General features: G+C 40.6%; 1 protein-coding gene across 3 annotated transcripts in view; it reads right to left on the bottom strand.

Annotated features, from left to right (window-relative positions):
• EDARADD (EDAR associated death domain) overlaps positions 1-19,578 on the bottom strand; it is a 100,667-nt gene that overhangs the window by 65,157 nt on the left and 15,932 nt on the right. The window contains exon 1 of one of the 3 annotated variants that reach the window (XM_046027564.1): positions 18,064-18,147. The exons of 1 other annotated variant lie outside the window; for it this stretch is intronic. The gene's annotated coding sequence lies outside the window, so the exon portion shown is untranslated. Of the gene's footprint in view, positions 1-17,799; positions 18,148-19,578 lie in introns of those variants that run through there. One more of the 3 variants, XM_046027563.1, reaches the window with a different exon arrangement.

The raw sequence follows: 19,578 nt of genomic DNA, 5'->3' as shown, positions 1-19,578 counted from the left end.
CGGGGCGCCTGGGTGGCTCAGTGGGTTAAAGCCTCTGCCTTCAGCTCGGGTCATGATCTCAGGGTCCTGGGATGGAGCCCCGCATCGGGCTCTCTGCTCAGCGGGGAGCCTGCTTCCTCCTCTCTGCCTGCCTCTCTGTCTACTTGTGATCTCTGTCTGTCAAATAAATAAATAAAATCTTTAAAAAAATAAATAAATAAAAAATAAAAACATTCATCCACTAGAGTACCCAAAGGGCTCCCATATAAACTATCTGTTGTTACATTATGTCATTCTGCTTTCGCTTCTATTGCTGTCCAGTGTTTTAAAGCACTCTTTAAGAAAAAAAAAAAAAAAAAAGATTTATTCATTTGACAGACAGAGATCACAAGTAGGCAGAGAGAGAGAAGAGGAAGCAGGCTCCCAGATGAGCAGGGAGCCCAATGCAAGGCTCGATCCCAGGACCCTGGGGTCATGACCTAAGCTGAAGGCAGAGGCTTTAACCCACTGAGCTACCCAGGCGCCCTTAAAACACTCTTTAAAATGGGCATTTTTTACAAGATTTTTAAAAAAAGATTTTATTTATTCATTTGTCAGAGAGAGAGAGAGAGAGAGAGAGCACAAGCAGAGGGAGAGGCAGGCAGAGTGGGAAGCAGGCTCCTGGCTAAGCAAGAAGCCTGATGGGGGACTCGAGCCCAGGATGCTGGAATCATGACCTGATCTGAAGGTAGACAATTAACCAACTGAGCCATCCATGTGTCCCCAAAATGGGCATTTTTGACATTTCCTGATAGCACCTACATACTCATGAATCTCAGACTCATGATATATGGGGCTAGTGGACTTCACAATCATGGAGTCAAGCATGCTGGATTTGACTCACGGGCCTGTCACTGTGAATTTCGGTGGCTTACTAAACTTGCTATATATAAACCCAAGCGTGTAAGAATTTGCAGGATTGTGACAGTTCAGTGGCACAATGTATATATAAAAATGCCTAAGCCAGTGTCTCTCACAAAGTAGGTACAAATATACCAGCTCCCTTCCTGCCTTCATTCTGTCCTTGGAATTCTGTCCCTTGGGAGAAGTTCCTACTGCCTTTGTTACAAGAAATGAACAATATTTATTACACTGTTGGTGCATAGCATGGATCAATACATTGAGTGATAGTATTAACAAACTTCTTGAACTGCCCATTGCCCCCCAAGCACTAAATAAAATGTCAAGCCCTGGGGAAACCAAAGTGACAGGTCCCCAACTTTTAGGAGTTTACGGACAGGAGAGATTTGCAAATACTGTGTCAGTGTAGAACCTGGGTAACTAATGTTTAAACCAGGAAGAGAATGTGTGTGGAAGAAAGGCACTGATGATGTATAAAGCCATTTGGCTGGGTGGTGACTACCCTCAGACTGACAATTTGCCATGGAAGCTTCCAGGCAAATTTGAGATCTTTATTAGTGACAATATGGCTATAGCCTTAAGGGGAAGAAAAAAACCAAAACCCAAAAAACAAAACACATATACACACAAACTGTTGGTCTTGTGTCTTTTCACAAATAATGACAGTTATAAATTTTATCTTTAAATGGGGAAAACAGCAACTGAAAATGTATTTCATTTGATTCATCACAGAATATGGTGTTTTAGTTCATTTTACACCATTTTCGTTGTAATTTAAATTAATGCAATCTGAGATAAAATGTTAATATTCTTGAGGGTATGGACATTGTATACAAATGAAGCCAGCTAAGTGGGCTCCTGGACAGGGTCTGATCTATATATAAAAGTAGCTAGAGCTAAATGGTTTGTTCCAGAACGAGACAATGCCTTCCCTCAGTTGCATTTGCTTGCTACAGCCTAAGTGGGAGTTAATACGTTCGCTTGTCTCCTTAAATTTTGTCCAGAGTGTGTTAAAGCAGTCACAGGGGACCTGGGTGGTTTTGCTGTCTGCCTTCTCATAACAATGCCCAGTTTTCTCCTGGAGAATCAACGTTCCCACTTCCAGTCCATGCAGTTAGGCAGCGGCAACTTCACCTGGCTCCTGACTCTAGCAGTTGGCATGTGACCCACTAATGGCCTTTGAGAACATCACTGAGTGAGCCGTGAGTTTAGGAGTGCACGAGACCTTTGCTGGGTGGGGGAGGAGGTGGGTCTCTGAATAACTAGCCCGAGATCCACTTGCGTGTGGTGGAACAAATAAGCAGAGTGATGTGTTGGCCAGGGTGCCCATCACAGAGAGCCCTGAATGCTAGACAAAAGCATTTGAGACTATTTTTTTCAGCCAACAGGAAGCCAGGAAGCTAGTTTTGAAAAGCAGCACACGAAAATTGGTGTTTTTGGAGGATTAGTCGGGCAGCTGTGTGTAGGATAGGGTGGAGGGAGGAGAGAAGGCAATCCCTGAGTGCATTTAATCTTTACGATGCACTGTAATTTATTACAGAGTTGAATTTGCATCCTTATCCGAACGTGAGGGAAACTCCTGTCTGAAAACTGTAAATGTTTTTTGGTTGCCTTTTTTTTTTTTTTTAAGATTTTATTTATTTATTTGACACAGAGAGAGAGAATACAAGCAGGCAGAGAGACAGGCAGAGAGAGAGAGAGAGAGAAGCAGGCTCCCTGCTGAACAGGGACCCCCACAAAGGGCTCTGTGCTCAGCACAGAGTCTGCTTGGGACTCTTTCTTCCTCTGCCTCCGCCTTTAAAATAATAAGTAAATCTTAAAAAAAAAAAATTGGAAGAACTACAGAGCTTTCCTGAAAGCCATAAAAAGGAACTCTGACTAAAGAGAAAGCTGTACCAGGTTAATAGGCAAGAAGCATCAATATTGAGGCCCCTGGGTGGCTCAGTATATTAAGCATCTGCCTTTGGCTCAGGTCATGATCCCAGTGCCCTGGGATCTAGCCTGGGAGCAGGCACCCGGCTCAGTCTGCTTCTCCCTCTTCCTCTTACCCCCATCCCCCAGCTCGTGCTCTCTCTCTAACAAATAAATAAAAATCTAAAAAAAAAAAAAAAAAAAAAGAGGCTTCAATATTATAAAGACACTCATGATTCCCTAATGAATCTATCAAGTTAATAAAACCCAATCAAGCTAATAAATTTTCTTAGAACATGAAACTGGTTGCAAATGTATATGAGAGGGTGAATAAGAGAATTTTGAGAAAGAATAACAAAAAGGGGAGATTTACCCTACAAGATAGCAAGATATTATAAAGCAACAGTAATTAAAACAGTTGGTGTAAAAAAAGACTAATGGGAGCAGAAAATTCAAGCACAGACTCTTGTGTCTTTTGGTAATTTGCTGTATGACAGACATTTAAATGGTGAGGGGCATCTGGGTGGTTCAGCCGGTTAAGGGCCCAACTCTTGGTTTCTGCTCAAGTCATGACCTCATGGGTCTGTGTGGTAAGCCCCACCTCAGGCTCTGTGCTCAGCAAGGATTCTGCTTGCTCTGCCACCCAGGTGCCCCTAAAATATTTATATTTCTAATTATAAAATAGAATAGTATATAATATTATATTTATGTATATAAAATAAAAGGTCAGGATCAAAAGTTTTCAGTATTCATTTAAACAAATTAAAGTATGTTAAAAAATAATATAAGGTTAGATAAAAACTAAGTAGAAAATTCCTAGGAGAAACCAAAATGACCAAAAAAATATGATAAGGTGCTCAACCTTATAAAAATAAGAGAAATACTAGGGCACCTGGGTGGCTCAGTGGGTTAAAGCCTCTGCCTTTGGCTCAGGTCATGATCCCAGGGTCCTGGAATTGAGCCCCACATCGGGCTCTTTGCTTAGCGGGGAGCCTGGTTCCCTTCCTCTCTCTCTGCCTGCCTCTCTGCCTACTTGTGATCTCTGTCAAATAAATAAATAAAATCCTTAAAAAAAATAAGAGAAATACAAATTAAAGTATTAGTGAGCTAGCAGATTAGCAAAACCTTAAAAGCTTCCTGATATCAAATATGGGCAAAATTGCAAAGAAACAGGTCTTCATACAGTGTGGGAATGTAAAGTGATAAAGGTCACATCTGGCCTAAAATTGCTAAATTAGCTAAAATTGACCTAAGATATCCGTTACATGTGATACAAGGAGGCACGCAGAAGAATGTTGGTTGCAGCATTGTTTGTAATAGCAAATATTAGAAACAACATAAATGGCAACCAATAGGAGGATGAATAAATATATAATCACGCAATATAATATTTTATAGAAGTTACCAAAAATAAGCTAAAAATTTTTTAAATGAAAAAAACAAGTTGCACAGTGATATGAGGGGTAGACACAAGCCAATCTATGTTCTCTATAACCACATGTACGATTTAAAAAAAAAAGGATATATGTCAACTTTGCCTTATGACCAAGGTAGAGTAACAGGAACCAGATTTACCCTTCTGCCTGAAATAAGAACAAAAACCTCAAGTAAAATATATGAAACAAGAGTTTTTAAGGCACTACACAGCAGATAAAAAAACGTCAGTGATTTCTAAGAGCCAGGATATAAGCAAGATGATTCCTATAATTGTCCCCGCTTACTGTCTTAAGGGAATTTCCCAGTTGCAGTGCAGAGAGGGGGAACACAGACAAATCCCTATGACTCCCTGATGTGAAGAGATGTAGCTAGACGTCACAGGACAGAATGCTGTAGAGACTTCACAGAAGGTTCCTCAGAGATCCATGGAATGTCCCTCTTGACTACTCAACATAACATTTACTGATGGAGGCATTCATGTTGGAAATGACCCAGAGTTGGAGAAAGGATGATTAGAGGGACTATGTCAGAGAGTTAGAGGGGACAATGAGTGGTGCTCACTCAGAGCCACGAATAGTGCTTAGTCCTACCAAAGGGACTAGAAAAACCTATTTCATGGGAATTTGGCAGAGTACACACAAGAGTCTTGCCTCAGTAGTGGAGAAGAATTAGGAGAATAATTATCTCTGGACTGATTGAGCACTGCCCCATTTCCACCCAACAAATCTTAAAAGCAAGACCCAAAAGGATCAAACTCTTTTCAAGTAACTTAGCTGCATCCTGAAAAGCTCAATAAACACAAATATAAAATATAGAAATACAAAAATATCCAATACCCAACAAGGGACATGCACAGACTATGACATAAATATGAATGTAATAACTGATTTTTTATCCATTTTACACAATTAAGTGGTGGTTAGCATATTTGAAATGATTTGAGACTTTTCCTGTCTGAGATTGTATACCAACCATTCCTTTGTGTCACACTGTTTTGATCTCTTTTAAAAGGCAAATAGTTTCATGCTATTGTCAATTATTTTTATCCAATCAGGTTTTCTCTGGGGAATTGGGGAGCATTAGGAAGAGAGGAAATAATGAAGAGGAGCAAGGAAGTGCACCGAGAGGGAAGGTAGAGGGCACCAAAGGCAAACACAAGTACAGAGGACCTATGTGTGAGCCATCTCAAACCAACATCTGTTCCAGCAGTTTCAGGGGAAGAAACGTGTACTTTTTTTTTTTTTTTTAATTGAAAAGCCAATTTTATTTTTATGATAGACAAGACATTATACATAACAGGATAATATAAGGCAAAAGCTGCCTTTTGAGAGTTCTGGTGACATTTATGTGTCTGAAACGTGTACTTTTTTATCACTAAGTTACAGTTGACATAATTAGCATGGAGAAAAATTTAATTCCGTTGAACAGAAGGGGAAGCTTAAGTTGCACATTGTAGAATACAATTTCTCATAGGTTAACAGAATTTAATTGACCTTCCTTTTGTGATTATTGAGAACCTGCATTTTAGAAATGCACATCACCAGCATTTCCATACAAGCTTTCTCAGTTTCAGGACTCTTTACTTCTTCTTCTTCCTTTTTTTTTTTTTTTTAAGATTTTATTTATTTGACAGACAGAATACAGAGAGACAAGCAGAGGGAGGGGAGAAACAGGCTCACCGCTGAGCAGAGAGCCCAACGTGGGGCTCAATCCCAGGACCCTGGGATCATGACCTGAGCCGAAGGCAGCCGCTTAACTGACTGAGTCACCCAGGAGCCCCAAGGACTCCTTACTTATTCAGTTGAGAGAATGGGTTGTCACTTAACTTGTTTCAACAGGCAACTCCTTATGATACTCAGACATTTTCCATTTCAATCAGTGCAAAGATTTGAAAGTGTTGAAAGAGGACTAATCCTCAACTCTCTCCTCCCCCATCCTCCTTTCCCAACCAAAAGATCCAATCAATCATGAATATTATAGTCATTTTCTTAATAGATTTTGGGATTGGGATTTATAGATGTGAACTTGGATATAAAAGGAAAATAATCCAAAGAAGAATAATTTCAAGTCCGTGAAGATAATCATTTCAGCTGAAGTATAACTAAGAAATAAAGGAAGAGTAGATGCACCTAAGTGTTCAATAATAGACTGGTTGAATTATGATACATTAATGATGATCACAAAAGTATACTGATATAACAATAAAATCATTATTTTGCTTTCAAATACTTAAAACTTTATAATGGCCAGCATGGAGCCTAAAAGTCATCACCACTCCTCCCTGACAGCAAGTAAAAACTCAACAAACTGGAAAGTCAATAGCCCTCCTTAGATCCATCAGAGAAGTGGGGTCACAGCCAAACCACTGCCTTCTCATTGGAGAAACCAACAGGCCTGTATAGAAGATTACAGTCTAACAGAACGGAAAGCCACACACAGAAACCTTCACTGGAATTCGTAGGAAGGCAGGAAAACCTGAACTGTAATTGTTCAATTGCTGAAGCCTCAGTGTGGATTTCTGAGAAATAAAAACTTCGGGGTTGGGGCACGTGGGTGGCTCAGTGGGTTAAAGCCTCTGCCTTCGGCTCAGGTCATGATCCCAGGGTCCTGGGATCGAGCCCTGCATAGGGCTCTCTGCTCCGCGGGGAGCCTGCTTCCTCCTCTCTGCCTGCCTAGTTGTGATTTCTCTCTGTCAGATAAATAAAATATTAAAAAAATAAATAAATAAAAATAAAAACTTCGGGGGATGGGGGGACGGGGAACCACACATTTTTAGGAATTTTACCTCATAAGTTTGACCAGGTTCTCACAATGACTATCAGTAGCAAGAAGAGAAATGGAATCATTTTGAAATACTCAGAGCATTCTGTTATGAAAAAGGCTTCCCCCTCAGAGGAACTATTCTACCAGAGTCTAAACTACTGGGGTTTTATCACAGCCTAACCAACCCGGAGGAAGGAAATGTCCAACCTTGGCTGGCTCTCACCTTCCACATGGGGTAAAGGAAAGACCCAACTCCAACCCACTCTAGCAATTTTGTCTCATCTCGGGGCGAGAGTGGACTGAGAAGCATTTGTGAGGTTCGCAGTCCAGAGACACAGACTCACCAGAAGACTGAAACCAAATAATAGGAATACAGAATGCTTCCTCTCCCTAGCACTCACCACCACATTACTAAAGGCTGGCGTATTGAAGGCCTATGTGCCGCAGTTCCTTTTACCTGGTATGTCAAGTCTGGCTATCAAGAAAAAATTACAAGGCATACTAAAAAGGCAACACAATTTGAAGAAACAGCACTGGAACCGGCCTCAGATATAGCAAGATTGTTGGAATTATCATCCAGAGAACTGAAAACTCTGATCAATATGGTATGGGCTCTAATGGGTAAAGTAGACAGCAGGCAAGAATGGATTGACAACTTAAGTAGGAAGAAGTAAATTCTCAAAAGAAAAATTTTTTAAATGCTAGGGGAAAAAAAACACTGTAGCAGAAATAAAGAATGCGTCTGATGGGCTCATTAGCAGATGGGATATGGCTGAGGAGAAAAATTCAGAGCTTCAGAATAAAACAGTAGAAAATTTCAGAATGGAAGAGAAAAGGTAAAGAAGATAGAAAAAGAAACTAGAACAAAATATTCTGGAACTGAAACGTAGCTACAAGTTTTAACATACATGTAATGGGAATATCAGAAGAAGAGGGAAAGAAACAAAAGAAGTATTTGAAGTGATAATGACTGAGAGTTTTCCTAAATTAATATCAGAGACCAACCCATAGATCCAGGACTCTCAGAGAACACCAAGCAGGATAAATGACAAAAACCAAAACCAACCAAGACAAACAAAACTACACCTAAGCATAATATATTCAAACTTCAAAAAAGCAATGATAAAGGAAAAATAAGCCGGAGAATAAAAACACCTTACTATAGAGGAATAAAGGTAAGAATTACATCCAACTTCTGCTCAGGAACCAGGCAAACAAGAAGACAGTGAAGTGAAATATTTAGTGTTGAGAGGGAAAAAAAAATGCTAACCTGAATTCTGCACCCTGAAAACTTAACCTCCAAAAGTGAAAGAAAAGTAAATGTTTTCTCAAATTAACAAAAATTGAGGGAATTAATTGCTAGTGGACCTGCCTTACAAGAAATGTTAAAAGAAGTTCTTTAGAAGGAAAAAACTCAGACCTACATAAAGAAAGGAAGACCATCAGAGAAGCAATACATCAAGGTAAAATAAGCTTTTATTTTTCTTACTTTTAGTTGATCTAACAATAATTTGTTGAAAATAATAATAGCAACAATGTACTTAATTATGTGTGCTTATGTACATATATATGTTTAGTATGCTTATTGTATAAGTGAAATGAGTAACAGCAATGATACAAGGGAGGAATGGGATTACTTATGTTATTATAAGGTACTTGCACTACTTGCATTATTTGAAAGTGGCTTGTATTATTATATTGTACAAGTCTAGGACAGCCACTAAGAAAGGTTTTTTTAAAAAAGTAATGTAACAGATATTCTACAAAAGAAAAGAAAATGGAATCCCATAAAATGCTCAATTGAAACTACAAAAGGAAAAAATAAAAATAAAAAAATAAAACTACAAAAGGTGGGGCACCTGGGTGGCTCAGTTGGTTAAGCATCTGCCTTGGGCTCAGGTCATGATCCCAGGGTTCTGGGATCGAGTCCCACATCAGGCTCCTTGATGAGCAGGGAGCCTGTTTCTCCCTCTGCCTGCTCTGCCTGCTGCTCCCCCTGCTCGTGCTCTCTCTCTGATAAATAAATAAATAAAATCTTAAAAAAAAACAAAACTACAAAGGGAGAGAAAGATAAAAACAGGAACAAAGAACAAAGGCACTAAATGGAAAATGGTAACAACTATGGTAGGTATCAATCCAAAAATATCAATAATCACTTCAAATGTTAATTGTCTAAATATACCAACTAAAAGACAGAGATTATTAGAGTGAATCAAAAAACAATAACTAACTATATTTTATCTATAAGAAACTTATTTTAGGGGTGCCTAGATAGCTCAGTTGATTAAGCATCTGCCTTCAGTTCAGGTCACGATCTTGGGGTAATGGAATTGAGCCCTGTATCAGGCTCCCTGCTCAGTGGGTGGTCGGCTTTTCCTTCTCCCTCAGCTCCTCCCCTCATTCATCTCTCTCTCTCAAAAAAATAAAATCTTAAAAAAAGAAACTTATTTTAAATATAAAGGCACATATAGAAATTAAAAGTAAAGGGATGGAGAGATATATACCATGTTAACACTAATAAAAAGAAAGTAGGAATAGCTATATTAATTCCTGACAGAGCAGACTCCAGAGCAAAGAAAGTTTTCAGAGATAAAGAGGGGCATTACATAATAATAAAGCAGTCAATTTTCCAAGGAGACTTAACAACTCTTAATATATATATGTCTAACAACAGACGTCAAAATGCCTGAGGCAAAAACTACTAGAACTACAGGGAGAAATAGATGAATTCATTATTACAGCTGAAGAATTCAACACCCTCTGTCAGAAATGGGTGGATCTGGGTACCTGGATGTTTCAGTTGGTTAAGCAACTGCCTTTGGCTCAGGGCATGATCCTGGAGTCCCAGGATGGAGTCCCAGGATCGAGTCCCACATGGGGCTCCCTGCTCAGTAGGGAGTCTGCTTCTCCCTCTGACTTCTCCCTTCTCATTCATTCTCTCAAGTAAATAAATATAAATAAAATCAGGAAAAAAAAAGAAATGGGCAGAACCAGTAGAAAACCAGTAAGGACATAGTTGAACACCATATGTCAAGTGGACCTAGTCAACATTTATCAACTATTTCATTCAACCACAACAGAATACACATTCTTGATAAAGAACATATACAAAAAAATCCCCCATAATTAACATTACACTTAATGGTGAGAAACTATAAGTTTTCCTGCTAGATTAGGAACAAGACAAGAGTGTTCCTTCTCAACACCATATTGGAGGTCTTATGTAATGTAATAAGACAAAGAAAAAGGAAATAAAAATTATGCTGATTGGGAAGGATGAAATAAAACTCTTTGTTTGTAAGTGACATGATCATTTATGTAGGGAACAAAACTATCAAAAAATTCCTGGAAATAATAAGCAATTATTGCAAGGTTCCAGTATACAAGATTAATATACAAAAGTCAATTACTCTCCTGTATACTAGCAATGAAAAAATGGAATTTGAAATTAAAAACACAATACCATTTACATTAGCACCCCTAAAATGAAATACTTAGTTATAAATCTAACAAAATATTTATAACATCTTTATGAGGAAAATTATAAAACCCAAAGGTAAGAAGTCAGAACAACTAAATAAATGAAGAGATATTCCATGTTCATGGATAGGAAGACTCAATATTGTCACAATGTCAGTTATTCTCACCTTGATCTATAGACTCAACAGAATCCCAATAAAAGTTCCAAAAAGTTATTTTGTGGATATCAACAAACTGATTCTATATTTCATGTGGAGATGTCAAAGACTCAGAATAACCAACACAATACTGAAGAAGAGCAAAGTCTTACTGATAAAAATCAACTTCAAGACTTCCTACAAAGCTACAGCGATCAAGACAGTATGATTGGCAAAAAATAGACAAGTAGATCGATGAAACAGAATAAATAAGCCCATAAATATACCTACATAAATATAGTCATATAGTCAACTGATCTTTGACAAAGAAGCAAAAATATTCTTTTCAACAAATGGTGCTGGAACAACTGGATATCCACATATATTAAAAAAAAAAAAAATCTAGGGGCACCTTGGTGGCTCAGTGGGTTAAGCCTCTGCCTTCAGCTCAGGTCATGATCTCAAGGTCCTGGGATCGAGCCCCGCATCAGGCTTTCTGCTCGGCAGGGAGCCTACTTCCCCCTCTCTCTCTGCCTGCCTCTGCCTACTTGTGATCTCTCTGTCAAATGAATAAATAAAATCTTTTTTTTTTTTAAGATTTTTATTTTTTATTTATTTGACAGAGAGAGATCACAAGTAGACAGAGAGGCAGGCAGAGAGAGAGAGAGAGGTAAGCAGGCTCCCTGCTGAGCAGAGAGCCTGACGCGGGACTCGATCCCAGGACCCTGAGATCATGACCTGAGCCGAAGGCAGCGGCTTAACCCACTGAGCCACCCAGGCGCCCCAGTCAAATGAATAAATAAAATCTTAAAAAAAAAATCTAGACAGAGCCCTTACACCCTTCAAAATTAATTCAAAATGGATCATAGACCTAAATATAAATCCAATTATACAACAGATGACAACACTGGAGAAAACCTAAATGACCTTGGATATGGCAATGATTTTTTTTTAGATATACACCAAAGGCACGTTCCATGAAAGAAAATATCAATAAGCTGGGCTTCATTAAAACTGAAGGCTTCTGCTTCACAAAAGACATTGTCAAGAAAATAAAAAGATAAGCCACACACTGGGAGAAAAAATATTTGCAAAAGACATATCTGATAGAGGACTGTTATTAAAAATATATGAGATACTAAAACTCAAACATAAGAAAATGAACAACCTGATTGAAAAATTGGCAAAGGACTGGAACAGATACCTCACTGAAGAAGATATAGAGATGGCAATAAGGATATGAAAAGATCCACAGCATGTATAATTAAGGAATTGTAAATTAAAACAACAATGATCTATCACTACACATCTATTAGAATGGCTAAAATCCAAAATACTGACAACATAAAATGCTTTTGACGATGAGGAACAAGAGAAACTCTCATTCATTCTGGTGAGAACACCAAAATGGTGCAACCACTTTGGAAGACAGTTGGGCAGTTTCTTACAAAACTAAACATATTCTTACCATATGATCCAGCAACCGTGCTCCTTGGTACTCACCCAAAAGAGCTGAAAACATTGTGCACACAAAAACCTGCATACAGATGTTTATAACAGCTTTACCCATAAGTGCCAAAAGTTGGAAGCAACCAAGATGTCCTTCAGGAGGAGAATGGATAGATAAACTGTGGTCCATTGAGACAATGGGATATGATTCAGCAATAGAAAGAAATAGCTATCAAGCAATGAAAAGACATGGAAGAAACTTAAAATTCATTGTAATAAGTGAAAGAAATCAATATGAAAAAGCTACATGTTGTGTAGTTCCAACTATATATGACCTTCTAGAAAAGACAGAACTATGCAAATGGTATAAACGTCAGTGGTTTGTAGCAGTTAGGGGAGGAGGAGGATGAATAGGCAGAGCACAGAGGATTTTTAGGGCAGCGAAACCATTCTGTATGATATGTATGATATTTTAGGTACATATTGCTACACAGTTGTCAAAATGCATAGAAGGTACTATACCAAGAGTGAACTCTATGAGAATAGTTTTTTTTTCCCCTCAAGATTTTATTTATTTATTTGACAGACAGAGATCACAAGCAGGCAGAGAGGCAGGCGGAGAAAGCAGGGGTGGGGGGAAAGCAGACTTCCTGCTGAGCAGAGAGCCTGATCTGGGGCTGGATCAGAGGACGGTGAGATCATGACCTGAGCCGAAGGCAGAGGCCTCACCCACTGAGCCACCCAGACGCTCCACCAAGATTGAACTCTAATGTAAACTCTGGACTTTGGGGTGATAATGATGTGTCAGTGTAGGGTCAGTGAAGGTGACAAATTATCACCATGGTATAGGATGTTGATAATGGGGAAGGCTGTGTGTATGTGGGGGAAGGCTGTGTGTATGTGGGGAAAGGGAATTTTACTTTGATCCCCAAACTACTCTAAAAAATACAGTCCGTTAAAAAAAAAAAAACTTTATAATGCAAGACAATACAAAACAAGAATGCATATCAAGAGGGAAATAATGTTTAAAGGGAATGAAAAGCTTGAGTAATGTGTACTTGGGATTTTGATTGTACATTTGTAGGAAGTTCACATTGTCATTAGCAATTGTTTATCTGTGAAAGCAGAAGTAACATAAATAGTGAAGAAAACTCAAAAACACAACCTTAAAAAATGCCATCTATGGGCTCTTAAAAAATAGAACAAAATTATTTCCCATCCAATACTTCTTGGCTTTATAAGGGTTGTGGGGAATGAAGGAACAGAATTTAAATTCAGTTTTATGATTTTTAAAAGATCAGATAATATGTTTCTACAAAGAAGCCTCCTCTGAGTAACAAAGAAATGAATACGGTAGCAGAAAGTGGAAAAAAGCCTACATCTCTTGTCAGCTCACTTTCTCTGAAGCCCTGTCACTTAGTGGAGACTCAGGAACTATTCGATGAATAGCAAATGGTAGTCTTTCAGATTCCTGAGATTTTCACTAAGGATCGTGAATGGACTTTTAAAAAAATATGTAAAGAATGTCTACAGTGCAAGTACCTGTAAATAACTGACAGTTTGGAGAGAATATTTTAATCAGCAGAGAAGGTCAAAATGACAAAGTTCCAGGATCGGAGTAAATATATGGGATTAAGAAAAAAAGAAGATTGGGGCGCCTGGGTGGCTCAGTGGGTTAAGCCACTGCCTTCGGCTCAGGTCATGATCTCAGGGTCCTGGGATCGAGTCCCGCATCGGGCTCTCTGCTCAGCAGGGAGCCTGCTTCCCTCTCTCTCTCTCTCTCTGCCTGCCTCTCTGCCTTGTTGTGATTTCTCTCTGTCAAATAAATAAATAAAATCTTTAAAAAAAAAAAAAAAAGAAAAAAGAAGATTTTTTAAAAGGACTTTTTTTTTTTAAAAAAAAGGCTTTTAAAAAAGTCCTTTTAAGAGACAGTTGGCTGTTTAAACCAAAAGTATAACTCACTGAGAGAATCACCACATTATTTATTTGGGTAGAAAGGACCTGGGGGCCCATTCTGCAGAGGAAGAAACAGAATCACGAACAGGCCTCATGCCTTGCACAGCCAGTGGCTAGAATCCCTGCCTCATGGGCTAGAATGCCGCGAGAACCATCTAGAACCATGTTAGTCTTTCTTGGAAGCCAACAAGTGTTAGACCAGTTAAGAGCACAGTAACAATAAGTCACATTAAGTTATAATGATTATCAATATCTTTAAAAGTCTTGTAAAGTTCCTTTTTGAGTAACCCTCACCCCACCCTTAGAGAAATTTATCTGTGATTTACCTCTTGGAAATACCTCATTGTTGTTACACATTTACCATAGCAAAAAAAAAAAAATGTTTTTTAACTAACAAAGTGTTCAGAAGGGGGCGCCACTGACAACAATGAGAGTTCTTGCTGCCTGGACAATTTTGTTGCAGAAACAGCTGAAAGCAATCAGGTCAGACAGAGCCAAGGGCTGGAGAGATTTTTAAAATTATAAAAACCAAACCAAATCAATCCAAAACAAAAATCAAAACCAATGGCCAAGATTTCAAGTTTGCTACTAAAGGTATGACATGTTCCTAAGACATGCGAGTGACTTGATCAATATATTTACATATTTATATTTGAAGAAGGAACTTTTGATGCAGCAAATCCACGTTGACTAAAAATTACTGGGTATGAAACACATCAAGGGTACGGGAAGGAAAATGCTTTCACCTGATCTGACTAGGAAGTGGTTGAAGCCTGAATTAAAGTGATATAAAAAGAGTAAAGATGGGGCACCTGGATGGCTCAGTGGCTCAGGTCATGATCTCAGGGTCCTAGGATCGAGCCCGGCATTAGGCTCTCTGCTCAATGGGGGAGTCTGCTTCCTCCTCTCTCTCTCTCTCTGCCTGCCTCTCCATCTACTTGAGATCTCTGTCTGTCAAATAAATAAATAATATCTTTTTTTAAAAAAAGACCTGGGAAATATATGGGGAAAAAATCCCTAGAAAAACAGCAATAACCGGCTGCTATTTATTGATCCAGATCCTGCAGTAGGCAAAGAAGAGCTGGTTTTAGCCAGAGGATAATCTCCATTTGTCTTCATGATCCGGCATTTCCTGCAAGCCAGGCATGGGGCTCTGCACTAGAGCTGCAAATGCTCGGGGGCCCTCACTGCCCGCTTTCTCTTCTCAGGGGGACAACGGGCATGTCCGTGGTGCAGAGTGACAGGCTTTACCAGAGGAGATAAAAGACTGCCAAGGGTAGGTTGGAGTTGGGAAAAGCCACTTAGGAACAGATTTTCAGGGGAGGTGATACACAAAAGCAAAGCAGAAGAATGAGGATGAATGTGTCGAGTTTCAAAGTGCCAGGAGGCAGCACAGTGCATTTGGGAAACTACAGCAAGTTCATGACAACTGACAACTGATCTGGCAGCATCGCCTGGGGATGGAGGCCGAGCCCCGGGGTTAACAGTGGGGGTGAGATGGTTTGTATACTATGCTGAGGAGGTGAGATACTACACTGTGGGGGCAGATGGAGCCACCGGAGGATTTAAAATAGCAGAATCGTAACCATAATATTTAATTGCATCCTAGCTTTCATCAAGGCTAAGATGCACTATATTTTATGTTCGACTAAGAAAGAGAAATGCTGGGCACCTGGGTGGCTCAGTGGGTTAAGCTGCTGCCTTCAGCTCAGGTCATGATCTCAGGGTCCTGGGATCGAGTCCCGCGTCGGGCTCTCTGCTCAGCGGGGAGCCTGCTTCCCCCTCTCTCTCTGCCTGCCTCTCTTGTGATTTCTCTCTGTCAAATAAATAAATAAAAAAAATCTTTAAAAAAAAAAAAGAAAGAGAAATGCTGTCAGTTAAACTAGGACATGTCGTCAAGTACAAGGTGAGTGCCACCTTAAGAGATATTAAAATTGGGGGGCGGGAGGACAAATCTTAGAACAAGTAAATTGTGGTACTAGGATAATTAAGAAAGGTCGAACACTTGGATCAACAAAAAAAGTGATTATTGCTTACCATGTGCCCCAAACTATCTTAAGTCTTAGAACAAGAGATGTTCTCGTCTTGACGCCCCGCAGCAGTTAGACCCAAGGTACAGAGGGCAGTAGCCAACTGCCAGCAGGCACCATGTACCATGTGCCATGTGCAGACTTGAAGAGCAACGGCCTTTGAGAGAGGAAACGGTTGAGAGTAGACTTTCTGAGGTAGAGAATTACTAGCTGGGAAAGTAGGAAAATCGACACAGAATCGGAGTTGACGCCACTACGTGACAGAGTTGGTGAAACTTCCCTTCTCAGAGATCTTGAGGCTCCTCAGAAATGTAAGTATTTTTCATTTTGGACAGAACATTCAGATAAATATGATCTGTTCGAGTTCCTGGTTCTCTCAACAGGAATGTTTCTTAGGGCTTCACTGGCACAAGAAGAAGTTCTTGATAGTCCAGGGTGAGTCCTGACAAAAGCAAAGCACGGTGTCTACGACAAACTAACCACTCAGAAGAGAACAACAGATAAAAAGCCAGGCTGGTCTGACCCTGCAGGATAGGTAAGGTTGGTCCGGCAACAGGGGCAGATGGGAAGTGCCCATCTCCTGCTAGAAGAGCTAGAAACGACCCCTTCTGGAGAGACCACCAGGAGAGGAGAGCAGTGGGTGCTGAGAGGCACTAAGGACTTTGCCTGAAGGACCGGTGCCTGAAGCTGGCACCAGGGAGTTGCAAGGGAGCTGAGCAACCTTTAGCTCTTGAGAACTGGGCTGGAGGGAGAAGTCCTTGAAGGAAGAAGATCCAGAACTTGTGTAGGGGCTACAAGAAAAGCAGCTCGGACAGTGGTGAAACCTGGCATCTTACAGTAAGGAGTTCTTTCCCTGTTTGAAGCTTGACAGACCAGTGAGGAACCATTGCCAGGCATTCCACCTCCAGAATGACCTTGTTATTGTTCCCCATTAGAGGCAGTGAATCTTCTTCGGGAATGAGGAATGATGATGGATTTTTGGTATCACCTGAGTAGCTGTTAGACTCATTAGCTCACACTCAGTGGGAGACAGGTTTTGTTTTCTTAACAATATGTGTTTTAGTAATAAAGTAACCTGAACCTGTAGTGAAAGATTATTGATGTGAAGGACAGGATTCTAAAAAGAAAATAACATCTTAGTGTATTTAATTTAAAAACCATACGGACCATCAATTTTTAAGGGAAGGAGTCTTAACTCTTTTGTTTTCTCCATTTTTCTACCAGAATCAATAAATGTGTAGTTAGAGTAGTGTCTGAGCAGGCCTCTTCCTATGAATTATTAAATATTAAGCCTAAGAATCGCAATCTAATCATCCCCGTATGGGGTCTGAAAAATATTGCTACCGTGTGTATATAGAATTCTGTATAATGCACAAAATTAGATGTTACCAGCCCCAGTACCGAAAATATAGCGAACACTTAAACGGATCATTTCATCAGCAGGCACTAGGCATGAAATCTGGTGCATTGTTTGGAATCCTGATCTGTTGGTTTCATATTATGTTTAAGATAGTATCCAAAAAAAAAGCCACCCTTACTTTCTGCTTCCAGCAAAGATACAGTAATACGGACTCGATTCATTGTCTAGCCTGAAATATGCCCCGAAACAGACAAGATAGATGAAACAATGGTTTCCAAGTAACTCTACACCAAAGAACAATGATCTCTGAGACAAAAAACAAACAAACAAAAAACCCCAAAACAAAATAAAACAGAAACCCCAAAGCTGGTGAGTCCTAGACTGTTCACCGCACTACCTGGACAAAGTTCTCAGGCCCGTGAAGGTGTGGCTGGTAAGCGCCTGGGAGGTAGGAGGTCACCGGCGACCGGCTGGAGGAGAGCCCTACGTCTGGGCGCGCCGGGCCGAATCCTGGCCCCGGCTGTGCAGGTGCGGGGCTGAATGGCTCAGTTCCAAACCTGAGGGGAAGCTCGCGGGAGTGAGGGAGTGCGAGAGGGCGGGAAGGGCGGCGAACCGAAGGGAAAGCGCCCAGCCGGCTACTGCTCCTGTTTTGGAGACTCACGTGGTCCTGCCTAATTGGCCGCCGTGGAGCCAGAGTCCCCGGGGAGGCGGAGGCGTCCTCCACTGCTGTAGTCCCGGGTTCTTCCAGCTGCCAGCCCCGCCTTCCCTCAGGAGGCTCGCGGCCGCGCGGGGACCACAACTCCCATAAGGCGCCGCGCTCCAACGGAGCGTGTCCGATAAAGGGGCGGAGTCTGCGTGGAGGGGCGGGACCGTGATGCAGGGACTTCGGGGCTCAGCGTCTCCGCGTGGCTTCCTGGAGCTCGGGCGCTTTCTCATTGCTGGACTGGCATCTGGCGGCTGGACTCATTTGAGTCCTGGGGCGTCGCCTCGGACCGGCTCTCAACGGGTGGAGTGTAACGAAGTGTTAGCTTAGGAGGCGCAGTGCTAGGGACTGGGTAGCGCTGAAGCTGCTGGTGGTCCTGGGCTTCCTGAGGAGCCTGTCTGAAGAAGTCACAGGTGCTGGTAGGGGAATCCCGGGGGAAAACTGGGGCCCAAACCAGCACTTTGAGACTCCAAGCCGGAAGCCAACAATAACTGGGAAAAAGTCCAACCGCGGTGAGGTGCTTTACTTTTGGCTGAGAAGATAAGCAGGAAAGATGACAAACCAATGGGATGTCTGTAGACCTCTGCTGAAACTTTGAGGTCTGTCTTCTATAATTCCTTACCTGTCATTCAGAGCTTTTATCTTTTTTCTTCCTTGGGTTGCCTTCTTAGAGAATTCCTTAGCTTGATATTCCATCTCTCTGGTTTGGTTTTAAGCAGTGCTCATTCTGCTATTCAGCCCATCTCTTTGAAAGGTTTCTTTTTACTGTGGTTGCTATTTGTATTTCCAAGATCTCGGTTAATTATTTTCATAACTGCCTGCTCTCATTTCATGATAAGATATTCTGGCTTATCCCTATGATTAATTTAATTACATTGATGTTAATGTATAGCACTTTTTTCCCCCCTTAGGTGCATATTCTCTCTTGAAAGAAAGGATAAAACATATTAAAGCTGTTCTTTTTTTTCCGTGACTTGATTTTTCTGAAACGTTTGTGATTGTTGGTTTCTGTCTCACTCATTTTTATGTACCTCGAGAGTCACTGTTTTTTACTCTCTTTGCAGGAGGGAGGGGGATGAAGAGGATGAACTGCAGGGTATTTTTTTTTTTTTCTTTTTAACGAAAATGGGTAGAATCAAGGTTTGTAACCTACTGGTCACCTGGGTACCCCACCCCATTCCTCCTGAACCTCATAATCATTGGGATTTTGCTTGTTTCTTTTACCCAAGCTCCCATACTCTCCAAGCTGGAAGCAAACACCCCATTTTCTACTTCCTGGAAGGCTATACTTTGGTGAAGCTTCAGTTCTAGTCTCTCAGCCAGTTCCCCTTTCTTTTTCTGCTGGCATCCTCACTCCAGGTTTGCACCGCCTTTCCTTAGGTACAAATGGGGATGGTAGGAAAGAGTGACTGAGGAGCCCTTCCAATTTTTTAAAAAGATTTTATTTATTTATTTGACAGAGAGAGCACAAGT

Source organism: Meles meles, chromosome 13, assembly GCF_922984935.1.
Source record: "Meles meles chromosome 13, mMelMel3.1 paternal haplotype, whole genome shotgun sequence".
NCBI classification, from domain to species: domain Eukaryota; kingdom Metazoa; phylum Chordata; class Mammalia; order Carnivora; family Mustelidae; genus Meles; species Meles meles.
This window is presented reverse-complemented; position numbering and strand designations above follow the sequence as displayed.